The sequence below is a fragment of the Olea europaea genome, chromosome 23 (assembly GCF_002742605.1).
Source record: "Olea europaea var. sylvestris chromosome 23, O_europaea_v1, whole genome shotgun sequence".
Taxonomy (NCBI): Eukaryota; Viridiplantae; Streptophyta; class Magnoliopsida; order Lamiales; family Oleaceae; genus Olea; species Olea europaea.
Window position 1 is genome coordinate 380,657 of NC_036259.1, and position 15,357 is coordinate 396,013.

Below are 15,357 nucleotides of genomic sequence, written 5' to 3' on the forward strand. Positions count from 1 at the left end.
TTTAGACTTCCTCTTAATATCTTTAGAGGAATCAATGGTTTGCCCACTACCAACTTTGATAAAGGGGTTAACAGTCCTAAGCATGTTAAGCAACTCAATTTTTTTGCATTCGAGCTTATTCACGTTAAATTCATAATTAGTTGTGAATAGCTTTAACTGACAGAGATTACAGAACCAAGTCACTACTTAGTTCATGGTTTATGATTGAACACAGTTGAGACATTTCTCAACGTCAATCATCTTCAGTGTCTAAGCATTGATTGAAGATTACTCTGTCATTTTGCACCAGTAGAGTTGTTTGGAAGTCTCATATCCTTCCACACATGATTATTATCATACAACTCTTTGTAATGAAGAATTATGTGTTAACATCTATACTCTCAAGTTGCTTTTATAATTCAGCGACATAGTTGCAAGTATCACATACGTTGCAGTACTATTATCATCACTGCGTTTACTATAGTAGCCACCTCTTCTTTAATCGAGTCATCAGCAGGTGTCTCTCGAAAGGACTACTCAAGAACGTGACCAATTTTCTCATGCATAAGAACAATTTTCAAATTGCAGTGTCAATTAAGAAAATATAGTTTGGTTGTTGGCATCTAGTATGCCATTCAAAACATATGGTTACTCTGATTCAATATAAATGTAAATGACGAAAAAGGAAAAGAATAAAATATATAAAATGCATTAATTAATTTAACATGGACTTTTATTAAATTAATTATGCTCCCACTGTTTAAATAAAATTTATGACCTTCTCACATAAATTTATGAAGTCCATGCTTGACTCCCAATGGGTTGGGATCTCAACTATTATATTAAGACATTGAGTGTACTCAACAGGCCCTAATATAATATTTGGGTAGATACTATTATCAATTGTATCTCTATATAACTCCCAGATCATTAAGCTGATAACTCTTTGTTTTCACACATCTTGTGTGTTAGCTTAACATGCCTTTAAAATTTATCTCCTTGAATGTACTCAACAAAAGATAAATTTTAGTTAAGTCAAACCCATCATTCAGAAATATCAAATATTTCATAGTGTCAAACATATTCCTAATGGACCAGCCTTGAGTGTACTCAATAAGCTGAGACGATTTGGGACTCTGATTTTTCACTATAATGATGGAAGGCGATTACAAATGTGACTTAATATTTTATGGAGGGATTTTGCATTCATGAGTTTCATCAACAACAATAAAATCATATATATATTATTATTATACATCTACTATGCAAATATATATATATATATAATAGTGTGGACGATAATGAACTTTTACTATCTAGTTTTCCCAAGCCATAAGGAAGACTAGTTGGTCAATTCCTAGGGGGGATAGCATTGAACAGTGTCAATGCACCATCTCCATGGTCTCCACCTCTTCTTGTCTCTTCAATTAGTCCAATTCCAACATGTATCCTATATTAATTGTCACGCAGGCCTAAATGAAATTGGACTCGCAGGCCCATAGTAACAATAATAATAATAGACTTGCAGGTCCAAAATAATAAAAATAATAACGGGCTCGCAAGCCCAAAACAATTAAGAGCTCGCAGGCCCATAAAACGACAAAAATAAAAATTAACCATTCAACACATCCATATGGTCGAATCCATAATTGTCCACTAATAATACATTTATCACATAAATGTATACCTATATAATATCTAATATTATATGTAAACAAGTTTCAAGTTTCTAGCAATTAAGTCGTCTAAACTCTTTTAGACAAATGGATCGGAACAATTAAATAATTAATTAATCATATTAATCGATTATTTAATAAGCATGAATATTTAATTAAAATCAAATTTTAATTAAATAAAAAATTAGAGTCCAATTCTAATTCAACAATTATATGACGGAATTATTTAATTAAAATCAAATTTTAATTAAAAATCAAATTAGATTCAAACTCTAATTTCACAATTTAAGGCGGTTGAATTTAATTAAAATCAAATTTTAATTAAATAGCAAAATTAGAGTCTAACTCTAATTCCAATATTTAGGGCGAATTAATTCAATTAAAATCAAAATTTTAATTAAATACCAAATTAGAATCCAACTCTAATTCCAAGAAAAAAGTTAGGGCGGGATAATTTAATTAAAATCAAATTTTAATTAAATGTCAAATTAGAATCGAATTCTATTCTAGAATATATTCGGCGTGAATAATTAATTAAAATCAAATTTTAATTAAGTATTAAATTAGAGTCAAAGTCTAATTTCAATTGAATCAATATTTTAATTAAGGGTAACACTCCTAAATAAAATAAAATTTAATTGGGGTCAAAATTTAATATTTAAGTTAAAATCATATTTTAACGAGAATATAAAAATCGTCAATTTTAAATAACATTTTAATTTTGGGTCAAAATTAAAACATGGATCAAACCCAATTAAAAACATAATTTTAAAACCCATTTAAAATTTAAATTCAAAACCCATTTTGAAGTTGAAATTTGAACCAAGTTAAAATTTATAGTCAAAGCCTCACAATTTCGAAATTTTCAGAACGGACCCTTGCAAATTCACAAATTAGAGAAACAGGTCCTTATTTGAAAATTACAACTTAACCCTAAAATTAAATTGTAGGAAGGCCCTTCAATCTAAAATTATAAATAAGGCTTCACAATTTCATAAATTACGAGCAAGCCCGTTACAATCAAAATTGCAACATTACCCCGAATTGAAATTACATTCAGGGGCCTGAAATTTCTAAAATTTCAACCCAAGCCCCCGCCTCCAACAAATTTGAAAACCCTAGAATGTTCAATTTTTTTTTTTTGGTTTAGTTCTCCAGTGGCGGCGCCGCCCCACTGGAAGGCAAGACCCGCCGCCGCCCGTATCAACAGTGCGAAAGCGCGACTGGCAACGCCTTCGCGCTGCTGACGCCTGCTGGTGGGGGCATTCCACCGATTCCCTTTTTTTTTAAAAAATTAATCCGAAAATCAAATTTTCAAATTGCTAGAAACAAGAAAAATATGTAAAATCAACATTTGATTATTCAATCATGCAAATCAATTCCTAATAAACACAAAGTAGGCTCTGATACCACTGTTGGGAATCTACTTATACATGCACAGCGAAATTTAAAATAATTTTCGATTCCCACCAAGAATCGTCTTTGTGTTTAGATAGAAATTGTGATAAGATTGTACTTTTTTCCAGATCTGCAATCTTTTTGCTTTTCTTTTCGTTACATCAACCTTGATTTGCCACCACAACTGTCCAATTGTCCAGCCTCCAACGGTGATCCACACAGAGATAAAATTGCAGCTTCTAGGGTTTTCTCTTGTGCCAGCAAGAATAATGAAAAATCATATGGACCTCAAACCCTAACTATGTATTTATATAAACCCAAACGGACTCGATCCGGTCCGATCTAATATTTAATTAATCCAATTAATTAAAGTCGGTCCGTGAATTAATTAATCCAATTAATTAATTCGAGAATATAAATAACAAATCCAATTAATTAATTCGAGAATATAAATAACAAATCCAATTAATTAATTTATCCAACGATTGTTAAATTAACCAATTGGTAATTTACAATCTTCCAATTCTATTTTGTGTGTGACCCATTAGGTTCCCGACCACGATACCTAACGACGTGAAATATTATTTTGATCTAATCAAAATTGATAAATTAAAACACCCTTTTAATTTATCGTCAATTCACACTCGCCGTCCCTGATTGACATCTAGCAATGTGTCAGGGCAATACATGTGACGGAAAATTGTCACGTGGTATGACAAAACCAAATTCGTTCGTTTACCATAAAACTATAATCCATTCGTCAATATGATCCGATCAATTACGAGATATGGAATTGTGTCAATCTCGATCATCGATCATATCTTTCACTCCACTATTAAGTCAATATAAGTCGAAAACTCCTTTTCGACTTATGAGTACACCTTGGCCAATGATTTCATCATCGACTTAATTGAATGAAACGCTGATCATAATCTCCTACTATCTAAGAGTGACGAATCCTTTATTGATCAATCACAACCTTCATACGATTCTTGACGTACCCGAATGATGTCGTATTAGCGACCATTTTCAGAGCAACATCTAACACCGTCAAAGTATGACTGTCATCATATAAGGTACCATGACGACCTCAAGTCAAAGGACCAATTCCACTACCGAACGTTAGAGATTAACCACTGACACTCAGATAGTTATCCATGTGGAATCTCTCGACGGGTTTCCAGTGTTTTGTTCTGTAACAAAACATTCACATGTTCATTTAAGTGTCACCACACTTTAATTTGTGATATCAGCTACTTACTTCACAAGTAAGAAATGCCATACATGATGGTCTATCCGTAATAACGATATCCGTATCTCGTTATTACTTACGACCACGGATGATTTAAAATTCAATCAGATGTAATTTGTATCTCACAATCACAATTCCTTGTGATTAACAAATTACAAATATTTGAATCTACGGACTCTATTATTTATTTAATTGTCTATTAATTAAATAATAGATCTGCCATTTAATTGCATTAATTATATATAAAAGTATTTATGTCCAAAATTGATTGGACTTAGAGCATAATACTTACACATTGGACTTTGGAGAAAGAAAAAGATTAACGTAGGAACGCAAATACCGTGGGTGGTGGAGTTATCGGTTTGATCGTCTTTACTCTTGCTTCTATTTCTTATGTTGTGGGAAAGGTTCAACGTCAAGAGGTTCAAACTTTTTCTTCTATCTCTTCAGTTGTTAGCACTTAATAATCTTAATTCTTAGGATTTAAGGTTCAAATTTATACCTTTTTGCGTGCTTAGACAGTAGGCTAGGCGCTTTGCTCCTAGACACACTGTTAGAACATTAATTATGAAATATGAAAGTAATAGAATGTGTTGCACATTTCTTAAAATTATAGAGAAACCTGTAACTCGGGCAACAAGAAGAGTTAACAGCTAATTTTTGTATTAAAAAGTAGGAAGTTTCTAGATAATAAATAATGGCCACAAATTAGATGATTCTGAAGCAATTCTCTTCCTATAAATAGAGATGTTGCCTGAGATGGGGAGAGTGTAAAAGTAAACCAAAAGCCTACACTTTCCATTTAGCCTTTGTTGAATAAAAATTATAATTACCTCCTCCATCTATCTTGTCAATTAAATTATTCCCTATTATTTCTATCTCCACAAAATTCGCCCCATATAAAACCTACTGAAAGCCACATCACTGCTTATGCGCAAGCATAACTCATAATAGTGTTATTCTTAAGGTTTTTGGACAAATCTAGATGGGTTCGCTCTCTCTTAGATGGGTGCTAAGTATAATGATCTAAATAACATTACTCAATATATATGAGCTATAGAGAGAGATAATACCAGTTGGTCTTTGTCATTACTACTACTAGATGCATTATTTCTTAATTGGTAGTTGTCCGTATTCCAATATATTCGTTTATCCTTAAATGTTGGACTTTCGAAGCATTTCCGGTTTGTCTTGAAAGCAAAAATATCTCCGCTCGATTTATATAGATTAGTTCTTCTGCTAGAAGACCTCTCCAAAAATCAATCACTCCACAAACTTTTCGAGTTGTGTTTTTTCTTCTACATGACCATCATTCTTATGAGTGAATTGTCAGGATTTTTCATTATCACAAAAGTGCTCCATTGTAACACGAAGAATTAACAATTAACCAAAGGTTTGACCTAGTTATTAAAAATAATCTACACAATACTATGTCGTCAAGTGCTACAAAACATGCATTGTAAATTATGTGTTACCTGACACATTAACACATTAAAACGTAGGGAACCTAGATCCCTCTATAGACCATGCCATGCTTAATATTCCAAGTCGATCATGCCTAAGAGATCATCCCTCCCCATCTCTTTTTCCTAAAATGTTGCAAAAATATTAAATACTCAAAATAGATTAGAGAAAAATCCTGAAAAGATTGTGTAATGCTACAATCAATAAAAAAATAAATTGATCCAAACCGTATAATATAAGAAGAATCAACACAATCAGTGCATAAAATGGAGTTGCAACTCTAGTTCATATGAGTTTACTTGACCTAATTCTTTAACTATAAACATGGCATGATTGAAAAATATGAACTTGTACAAACAAAAATAACAAATATTTCATTCCCTAAATTTAAAGAAAAAACTTCTTTATGACAACTTGTGCATAGTGATGTATGTGTGATTTACATAGAAGTGATAGAGGAGTTGAATATGACTTTCCTAAAGTTTGCAAAAATATAGTTATTAGTAATCATGAAACACCTACTACATATAACTTTGTGACAGAAAGGAAAAGTTAGAACTTTAAAAGAAATGGTTAATGCTATGTTGTTTAATTCGGGATTTAGTATAGGATATTGGTGAGGTCTTGTCGACTACACGCCACGTTCTAATTAAAGTTCCAAGTAAAGGAAATAAAATTATAGCTTATGAACTATGGAAAAGGAGAATTGTTACCAATTTTGTCTTATTTAAAGGTATATTGGTAATACATTTAGAATATGTATGCAATGACATCTACAAGTTCAGATATAGTTTTTGTTATAGTAAAACTAATCAGTCTTACGAGCAAACCAATACAGTTAGATTAGCACTAAATCTATAGAATTTTAAAATATTTAAGACAGATTATAGATTTTGGCATCTATTATTGCGATTATCTTCTAGTCTTGGAAGGATTTAAGGATTCTAATTGGATCAACAATAGAGAAGATCATGCTGGTTGAGGTGCCATATCACAGGATTTAAAGAAGCAAATAGGCACTGCGTACACCACCATGTCAGCTAAGTTCATAGCACTTGTTTCATGTAGTAAGGAAGCCGAATGGCTAAGGAATTTATTAAGGGAAATTCCTATTTGGTCTAAACTGGCGCCACCAGTTTGAATTCATTGTTGTTAAGATTGTGGTTCCATTTTAAAAGATCAACCTTCTTAAGAGTAGTCCAAATGCTTATATATTTTCATCTTTATTTGATGTGGGATTATATCCCCTTAATATGCCTCCGCAAGATGGTGGCTCGTTTCAGCAAACCAATCTTGAAATTCGTGTGCTCATTTTTTGAATCTTAATTAGATTGAATCGTTCGTTGGAACTTAACGGACTCTGATACCATGTGAAGACTTGGAATTCCATCTTAAAAGATCAACCTTGTTAAGAGAAGTAGTCCAAACCTTTAAAAATTGGTCTATTTTTTCATTTTTATTTAATGTGAGATTATATCCCCTTAATAATTGCAATGGTGAAGTTTTCCAGAGCTTACAACAAATTATAGAACAACGAATCTAGACACATTGGATTAAGATATAGCTCAATAAGTTCATTAATTTTAGATGATGTAACCACGATAGATATTCATTATAATTCCGCAAGCGTATGAGATTGTTGATGAGTAATAATTTTAGTAAATTGAGAGTATAATCACAAAGGGAATAAATTCTAATTAAAGCGTGCTAGTATTTTTATTTTTTTTTAATTCGAAATATGTAAAACAAAAGAGTTTTTGATGTGATTATGATAAATTATTATTTTATTTTATTTTAGGCTATTAATTACATAAAGTATCTATCTTTTATTTGATGTTCTTTTTCCGGTATTTTAGGCTATTAAGTTACATTGTTAGATAAATTGTTCTGTAAATAGGGATTGCCATCTAGACTCTAAATAAATATAATTTAATCTTCAACAACATAGATAAATGTCATTACTCCGATAATAAATTAAACTACAGTCCTAATACCATCACCCTGATTGTAGCACGTGGGTCCTTTTGAATGCTTTCGTTCAAAATTATGTCTTTAATTCTTTTAAGGGAGACGCCGAAGAGGCCTCTATCTCAGGCTAACATATTCGGGGGCCCAATAATTAGTTGTATCCCCTTTTTTAAAGCCCAAGTTCAACCTCATCTTCATCGTAAAAGTTTTGCCTCCTCCATGGCACTGCTAGTGGTGGCAATGGGTTGAGTCGAGCCGACTCGACTCTTAACCTCACGAGCTCGGCTTGCGCTCGTGGCAAGCCGATAACTCGTTATCAATGAGCCACGAGCTCGTGGGTCAAGCCGAGCTTTGGCTTGTGGGCTCGACACTTTTTTTTTTGTGGAAAAACACAAATATTGTAATGAAAACACTTTTAAAAAAAAATAAAAAGTGTTAAAAGAATACAAATAATTTAATGAAGAAATTTTTTATTTTTTTTATTTATATCATATTGTAATATTTTTTTATAAAGTATAAACTATTTATATAATGAAGACGAATTATTTTTTGAAATACATTTACAAAAAATATTTTTTTTTGATTTCTATTTAAAGTAGATAAAATGTAAACCTTCATCCTTTATCCAGGTTTGGGACCGGCTACATCAATTTTAATTAGGCGGAATTAAAAATTGTACACAAATAACTTGTTGTAACGTGTAAATTTTTTTAAAGAAAATTAAATTTAACGATTTAAAAATAAAGAAATTTTGATTAATATAATTAAATCAAATATCACTTATTAATATAATTAAATCAAATATCACTTACCCGACGACATGCAATTTCAGTTTATTTATCTTGTAGTCGAAAATGAGCATCCTGCCAATCCTTCACGCACATTAACGCTTCCAAAATATCTTCTTTCAGTCGGCTCCTCACATCGGTCAAAACCCTTTTACCTACACTAAAAGTAGACTCCGAAGCAACAGTACTAACCGGAGGTGTCAGCAGATCTTTCGCAATTACAGAAACAATTGGCTAACGTCTTTCATATTTTCGCCAGAATTCAATTACTTCTTCTGAATTTTTTTTAATTGTTCTGTCTGTTGGCATATTATGATTGAAGTAATCAATTAATTCGGCAGGCATCACATTTTGAGTTTCAACCGATGTTTGATGAAATGCAAATGTAGACAACATGGCACAAGATGAACATATTGCAGTTGCATCATATCTAAATGTATTAATACCTTGAAATAAATTCATTATTTTGACATCATCTTTTTCAATTTCAGCCAAATGAATAGGTGTAGAGGGTATCCGACTAACATTTGCACTCATTCTTTTCGCATATAAATCATACATTCGACATAATGTTTGCTCTAAATTCTTATAGATGATAGATATATCAAGTATTAAAACTTTATTGACTTGATCAATTACGTATTTAGTTTCCGAAATATTATATCGGAGGTCCATTGCACATGTTAAAGGAAATAACATAGGCAGTTCTTCCCAATATTTTCTAAACTTTAACTCCATAGCAATTATAATTTCACTAAAAGCAGGATTATTTTTATATTTATGGAATGTTCTTGCAATTATATAAAGGAGTTCAATCACCATACAACTTGTGGAATAGTAAACGTTGGATAAAATCTTTGTGGTCTCATAATAAGATATCAAAAATCGTTTAACTCTCAAAGCTAAAATCCAATCGAATTCATTTAACATACCATCGTAATCACTTCTAACGTGTCTATTGTTATAAAAGTCAGTTATTAAATTTTAGAAACATTCACATGACTTTAATAGCAAGTAAGTAGAGTTCCATCTATGGCTTACGTCACTAACAAATGTTTTACCAGTCGTCACCCCTAGTTCGGCTGCTTATTTTCTACTAGGAGATATCGTAATATATACTAATGCATTCCTAATCCTTTGAAGTTCATCCTTTATATGTTTTAAGCCATCTTGCACAATTAAATTCAAGACATGACATACACAACGAATATGAAACAAATACCCACCAAAATCAGGTTGAGGTGTCCTACACAATTTATAGACGACTACCTTATTAACACTAGCATTATCAAAATTAAAAAACCGAATTTTAGTCTCGCAATTATATTCTCTAACAATACTGATGATAGCATTATATATATTATTAGTATTGTGAGGAATCTCAATAATTCTAAAAGCAATAATTTTCTTATGCATACACCAAAATGGGTCTATATAGTGTGCGATTGTAGCTATATATGCTCTTTTATTAACCCATTTCCATATATCAGAAGTTAAAGATGTAATACTCCCATATTGTTGCAAATCCATAATTAATTGTTGTTTTGAATTATTGAAATATTGTATTGTATCGACACAAAGAGTGTTTCGACTTACCCCAACGTACCTTGGTTGCAGATATTCTTTCACGAACGAGACGAAGTGTTGGCTGTCTGTAATAGCCAGAGGCAACTCAGTGGCGGCAACAAACCTCACCATTCCAGTTCGAGTATTGTCCTCCAAATACACGCACGTGGATAGGGGTGAAGTAGTAGAACCGGCGCCTGAACTACCAAATTGCAATTGTGTTTGACCAGCTGGAAGAAGTTCATGTCTGGTCGCACATGCTTTGTAGTGGCGGTTGAGATGGGTGGTACCAATTCCTTTTTACCATGTCAATCTTTGTTGACAGTATTTACATACTGTTTTAGATTCTGCAAGGCCATCGATGACTTTTCCCGTTGAAATTAACTTAAAGTGATCACAACATTTTGCTTTTTTTTGCCCTTTCGCTTTCCCCTTGTATCTGGGATGTTTAATTCAGCATCTTCGTCCTCATTTTCGCTTCGAAAACGTTAATATCATCCAAATCAATTGGATTGTGGTTTCCCTGACTGTGAATGTGAACATCTTCAGGTATAGGTATGTAATTTAGACCGACAAATTCATTTAGAAATTGACTTTGTAGCGTCCTAGGCGATTCGCCATGATGTGGCCCACATCCCGTATCGAATAAGCTATCAATAAATGAGCGTTGATCCATTTGTTTGATTGTTTATGATGAAATCCAAATATAATAATTAAAAAAATATAAATGTAGTGAGATTGTGAGAATTGAGAATTGGATGAATTGAAATTGTAAATAGTAAACTGTAAAAATTGAATTGATATTGTATATTTTACAGCACAAGAGAGTAAAAACTCGATAAGAGAGTTGAGACTTGAGAGAGTTGAAGTAGTGATTGAGTAATTGATTTGAAAAAAAAGAGGGAGTTAAAGGGTATTTATAGCATAAGGGAAAAAAAATAAAAAATAAAAACTAAGTGACCGAAATTGAAAATTTTTCAATGATCGAAAAGTTTCAGTGACCAAACGGTCACTTAATTATAATGAGCCACGAGCTGAGCGACTCGTGGCTCGTTTCAAAGTGGCTCGCCTCCCGACAAGGTCTACTCGGCTCGCGCTCGGGCTCATAATTTTATGAGCCCAAGCCGCCCACGAGCCCTATTTCGACGAGCCGACGAGCGGCTCGACCCTTTTGCCACCACTAGGCACTGTAGACTCGATCTCGGCTCTACTATGTAATTTTGCAACTCAACTTCTCCAAAATTCGATTGGTGATGGGCTATAGCAGACTCAACAGCCACGACATCTCTCGTCTATTTTTGGAATCGTTGGTAAGTCTTATTTTCCCCAAAATCCGACCGTTGACGGCTGATGATGTGCTGCTTTTGTTATTAATTCGTTTTCTTGTTTTGGGCGAGATTCAAATTGGGTTCTTTGTCTATTTTTTGCAATATCCTGATTATTGAAGACTTGAACTTTGAAGTGTATGGCATTCTAGCTTTTGGTGAATGAAATTCTGAAATTCATCCTTTAATCCTGCCATTGAAGTAATTTAACAGCAAGTGAAGTGATCAACAACAATATATATTCTAGCATTCCAATTTTCGGTTACAAAAATTTGAAATTCATCATAATCCTGCCATCTTTAACAGCAAGTGAGCATCTAAAACTCTAGAGATGATAAACTGTGAATTATGGTTGATATTAACAGCAAGTTGAGTACTTTTATTATCAGCTATGAATCGTGATTGAGTCATCAATTTTTATTTTCTTTCTTAAACTAATTTGAGCCTCTTTTACTCTCAAGTTTCAGTAAGTGTTAGTTGTTGAGAGACTTAAGTCAAATACCATTGCTCCTAAATATGTGTCGGGAGCTCAAACCAGGAAGAAGAGGGAAAGAATAGCATTAATTCGAAACCAAGCTGGATATATGGATAAGTACTTTAATGGCAAGAAAAGAAAGGAGAAGGAAGGATCACCAGAAAATTTAATGATTGAGGAACAACAAAATCAGAATGATATAGTTAATGATCACGTGGATAAATGGAAATAGAACAAGGAAGTGATTGAATCTGCCAATATGGATGAGTCAAAACATCATGATGAAAATAATGTTCAAAATGAAGAGTTAAATCAAAAGAATTGCTTTTCTTTAAATTTTAATGATCCTAAAAATTGGGAGGGCATTCACATTGATCAAAAGATAATGGACTTTTTAGTTGAAATGGGTCTAAAAACAGTTGATGACATATTATTTCACAGAGATAGTCAAGGTAGACATTTTAAGTCATCACAATATAAGCGATTAATGTTAAATGGATAGACAACTATTAGAAAATGGCTAGGGTATTCAATTTCTTTGGATAAAATCTTTTGTTTTTGCTGCAAGTTATTTAAGACAGAAAAATGATGCAAAATATTGTTCAATTGGGTAATGACGAATACAATGATTGGTATAATGTCCATTGGCATCTTACAAATCATGAAGTGTCTAAAGAGCATTAGGTTGCATGATTAATTGGATGGAACTGGAAAATGGGTTTCAAATAAAACATACAATTTATGAAAGCATACAATTGTTCATTAATAAAGAAGGAGAGCATTGGAAATAAGTGTTAAATGAGAATAATTGCTATTATGAAAAAATTCGTTAAAAATACTTTGCATTTCGTTGAGAGTGTGAGCAACTTTATATTGAGAACAATGGACATTTTTGCAATTGATAGATATGGTTGATGAGTTTGATCCTATAATGGAAGAACAGATTTGACATGCTCAAGCACAGGAGATTCAATAGATATATACAGACGAAGTGCAATTGTCACAAAAGTGAAACATGCAAATTAATTGCTGCATCGTTAAAACCTTGTTAAGAAAATCCAATTAGACAACTTGATTGAAAAAAGAGTACAATTACTCCACCTTATTTCAATTCTTCTATCAAGCGATCCATATCTTGTATGTCAATATCTTCAATATTGATATCTTGTACGTTAATGTCTTGAAGAAAATCTATTAGGGCAAAACTTGATGACTGTAGTAACATAATGATTAAAAAAATAGTTCTTGCTGGTCTCTTCAAGAGTCTAATACATACAAAATCATTATTTTAAGACTAAAGATCATTTAAGTTATGGATATTCATTATATAAAACACGAAAAAAAATAAAAATTCATTAAAACCTTATTAGGAAAAGACCTTATGGAAAAAATCCAAATGAAGCAAAAAAAGTTTATTTATTCATTTGAGTACGCCACAAAAGTTGTCTCGTTAAAAGAAAACCCAGTTGGACAAAATCTTGATCAACAAAAAAGAACACAATGCACATTTACTCTCCTTCCTGATATATCAATTGAATTATGCTTTAGACATATTAAATCCTTTAGGGATAACATTTATAGTCATCGCAGATGAGTTGACTATCATGTATTTCAAATTTCATGCATCGTTAAGATAACATGATATAGATTCATGATTTCATCCACCATAATGTTTGCAAAATTTATTATGATGAGTCATGCATTACATATTACGACGTCATTTTTGTTATTTCCATTTAGCATAAATATACAGCTTTAGATTTTCAAACTATAAGTCTAGAAACTTTAGGTTTCTCCAATAAATTTAATTTAGGATTGCGTTCATTTTATTTGCTCAATCAATATTTTGATTTATATATTTCGACGCATTTATTTCTCCTTGCTATATGATACAGTATATCATGTGCAAAGTGTTGTCGACAACTTTCTCTTTTTCGATTCCATTGTTTTCTATAATGACATAATTTATTGAAATATCTCAATTTTCAATATATCATGTACCTGAACCTCTTTTGGGGTTTTATAATTTATTATACCTAAATATTCATTAAGAGTATATACCTCCTTAATAGAACCGTCTTTACGAAATTTTTGTTTGGAAATTCTTGTATTAGAATCGAATATTATCACGCTTCAAGTGTAATAATACACATACCCATGGCCTAATTCTATTAATTTAGGTTTGGCCCATTATTAAAAAAAATAGAATGCAATTAATATTTTAACAACGTCAGTTACATGAAAATTCAATACATGAAATGATAGCCCACAAATTTTTGTTTTATTTTTCCTTTTGGGCTTAAGCCTAAGTGATTAAAATCTTATTTCATTTTAATTAAATAATAGAGATAATGTTTTAATTTTATATATTTTGATTTTATCTCTACTTTATTTAATTTTAGAAATTATGGAGATTTTTTTTTAATTTTAAATTCATAATCTTATCCTATTAACCGAAATATAGTTAAGATAATTATAAGATTTTATCATTTTAAAAATTAAAAGTTCAATTGAATCAGAACTCAGAACTCTCAAAACATTGTGGTCCCTATAAATTGGTATCATATGTTCCATTTTCTAATACATTCATTTCTCTGCAAAATAAATACAAATATAAATATCGTATATTCATTAGTTCGTTGGTCAAGGATTCAAGTTCCATATATATTCAAATATTTCTCTTATCACTTTTACAAGATATAGGAAAGTGTATAAGTATTTTATGGGATGACGCATAAGTTATATTTTTTAAAACATCGATTATGAGGTTATTTTGTGGGTTCTATGTTTGGACCAGAGTATAGTAGCTCTACACATGAAAATTCAATACCACTTATGTTCGATACAGATTTTCGTGTCTAACTTTATATATATGTATGCATGAAGTTCCTTAAATTTTGTACAATATTAATTTATGTATTTATATGCTTATTGAGATTATATCTCATTCCGCTCTTTATACCCCTTTCGAGAAATTAATGGTTCGTGAGAATTAAGGCATGAGAGGGTTGGCGAAGTGACAAGTGAAAAAAATACCCACCAGGGCCATGTTTATTTATTTAAGAACTTATTCCTTTTGTTTATATATTTAGAAAATATTTTTATTTGATGTCAAATTTTTAATGGCATTCAATAAGATTTTAAGCTGTAGAAAGCATTTTTTATGTTCAAAATAAATATTTAGTGGCACTCAAATTTTAGAACTTGGGTCATCACAGTTGGTATTAGAGCACGAGTTTAAATCGGTTCTATAGACATATAACTATAAAAAAAAAATTACGTGAATAATATTAGGATTGTGCTGTTTACATGAACAGGAATGCCATTGTTCACATGAACTATTACCCCATTTTTTTTAAAAAAATTTTCTTTTATTATATGTCTATTTTTGGACTAAGTAGATTAAGTCTTACTATTTAAATGCTCTAAATTAATCTCTCTCCAATTTTTTTTTTTTTTTTTTTTC